The sequence below is a fragment of the Tetranychus urticae genome, chromosome 3 (assembly GCF_039701765.1).
Source record: "Tetranychus urticae isolate SD_2017Ah chromosome 3, NJAU_TeUrti_SD_1.0, whole genome shotgun sequence".
NCBI lineage: Eukaryota > Metazoa > Arthropoda > Arachnida > Trombidiformes > Tetranychidae > Tetranychus > Tetranychus urticae.
In genome coordinates, this window is record NC_142960.1 from 14,455,397 (window position 1) to 14,458,065 (window position 2,669).

Consider the following 2,669-nt stretch of genomic DNA (forward strand, 5'->3'; position numbering starts at 1 on the left):
AAACAAGTTTTACTTTTCACTTGATTCATTTTCATTGTGTCTTTAATGAGAAACTATTCCCATAAATTACAATCATTATTGACTTTTTTGTTCAACAATTAACAAGCCTTTGCCTTTTTGTTATTTCTTGATTTTCTTGATTTTCTTGCTTCTTTGCCTTTCATTAAATGGTCTCACAGCGTTTAAATTGATGACTTTATTTAGATTAAATTAAAATTGATTTTCATTCATTTATTAATCAAACCCAAATTACCAGTTTAGTAGATAACGTTATGTTCATTATTTAATGCTTCTTTCAAGTCCATTATTGAGAGTGACCAGAATCGAGTGGACTGAATAGGAACTCTGATTGTGTCATGAATCAAGTCCATGCATTCTGGAAGAGGCCAAATATCGAAGTCGCTAGATAATTGTTGAGTATTGGGATCGGTTAGTAAATCTGGTAGTCTCCAGGAGGCGTTGTTTTTAGTTTGGTTACTTAACAGCTGGCTTAGCTTTTTTAATTAAGTTTTTAATTATTAATTGATAGATTGATAATCATTTCCTCTCTTTAATTTATTTGCTCTTTTCTCAAAAATTGTGCTCAGTTTAACTATGTTGTAATTGTGTGTCATTTTATGGTTTATTGTTACCAAGTTATCAACAGTTACGATGTAAAGTTAAGAACCAGAACGGGTTAACTCAACGGATTTTTGGTTTGTTTTCTTTCAACTTGTTCAAAATGAAATCATGAAATAATTTTGTTTTTTCTTCTTCTTCTCCGTTTTTGCTAACAAGGCTTGAAGTTGACGTGTATTGCTCTGATTATCAATCATAAATATGGTTACACATCAAGTGGATCGTTAATATGGCCACAGATATTTAAGACAGAAAGGGGAAAAAATTTCACCAGAAATGTAAGTCAACTAACTTTGAATGTGTCTGTTAATTTTAGTTTTTTTTCTTCTCTCTCTCTCTCTTTCGCCTGATTACAACTAGATGATGTTAATGCTATTTACGAGGACAAAATGGTAACAATGATAATTATATTTGATGATGAGAAGACCTAATGGTTCTCTGGAATTAAAATGCAAGCAGCAAAAAGGAGAAGAGGATGAATGCAAAGGGAAAGAAAGCAAAGCTATTTGCATCTGATCTTGATTTGAGTCTTTGCTCATACAAAAGTCAATGCAAACTTAATTAACTCAATTAAACTGGTTTTATTTACGAGTAACAGTCATTCGTTTTCAAGTCTTCACTAATTTATTTTCTTCTCCTTTTTTCATCCTCATCTCTCCACGCTCAATTGCCTTCAACCTCTCCTTTTCATCCTTTCTCCAGCGATTTCTAATTCTCTTTCTTTCTCTCTTTTTTCTCTGACATAGATTTTCATTTAGCTGGTTACCATTAATTTGAATTGACTCCCTAATGAGATCCCATTTCACGGTCTCATCGAGTCTCACTTAATACTATTCAATTCTCACAAGGAACTACGCATTTTTCACTCAATTTGGCACCTCAGGTTTACCTATTTACTCCAACAAATACCTCAGTTAATTTTCAATTTATTACCATTTTTCTCAATTACCTTTATATTAGGAGCCATTGTGAACGATATATTGTTTGGATATACGTTATGTGCATTTATTGTATTCAATTATTCAATTAATGTGAGTCTCTCAACACACGAAAAGGCAGCAATTTTCATTTTACCTCTTCTCTTCATCATTTGATTCAATTTTACTGCAAATGATGGTAAAAGAGGAAAACAGATGCAAAAAAACGAGACTTAACTTTGATGAGAAATTACAAGTTTCATTTTATTGGCAAGTAATTAACATCAAGTTTAACATTTGATTAAATTTCATTTAGTATATGTTTTAACTGTGCCTTTTCCTGCCTTCGCTTTTTTCATTAAAAGTAAACCATTTTCAATGGATAAATTAAATTAAAAGGTAAAATACAGCTTAATATATATAAAAATATATATTGTAAGTAATCAAACGGTAAGCAAGCAAAAGCCATCATTGGAATGAGTTTTAACCATAAACTTATAATAAATAAACAGGTTACAAGTGATTGAAAATACAAGTTAAATACAGTTTATTGGTTATTTGTTGATTGAAACTATTAATATAACAAGAAAACCATTTTTACATTAAAAGCTCACCAAGTTGCAGGAAAACCATTAAAGATTAATTATTAATCTTTTCCTAAATAACTCCTAAATTGCCTTAAATTTTGCCTTTTTTGCAGGTTAAAATCTTTCAACCTTATATTGCTTTTGAATCACATAATTTGATAAAGTGCTTATAATACAGCCAATCAAACTAATTGAAGTTAACTCAAAGTTCCGAGCAAAATGTTACTCACAGTAAAAGCTGAGCCCAAGAATAAAACTCGAGTCAGAATCAAGCCCAAAATGATGGCTAAATTGCGTGTAATCAAGAGCAAGCAATCCATGATCCTTGATAAGTTGAGTTGTCATTCAGTGATACTCTTGATTTTAATAACAATTTCTTGACCAATTAAATCACAGTGAGACTTGAAAATTACATTTTGTTATTAATTAATATCAAAAGTTTCATGATTATAAATACAGATTGAATGATTTCATTTTAATATTTTATCTCTTTTCAATTTGGAGTGAAAATAACCGACACTCCAAGTATTGGCAATTGGATTTCCTC

The 2,669-nt window shown here is 30.3% G+C and overlaps 1 long non-coding RNA gene across 1 annotated transcript; it reads left to right on the plus strand.

The window, feature by feature from the left end:
- Positions 1–467: 467 nt before the first annotated feature.
- LOC107363958 (uncharacterized) lies at positions 468–1,863 on the plus strand. The gene is made up of 4 exons (XR_001569022.3): positions 468–695; positions 778–896; positions 979–1,010; positions 1,365–1,863. It is a non-coding gene; the product is annotated as an uncharacterized LOC107363958 (long non-coding RNA).
- Positions 1,864–2,669: the final 806 nt, after the last annotated feature.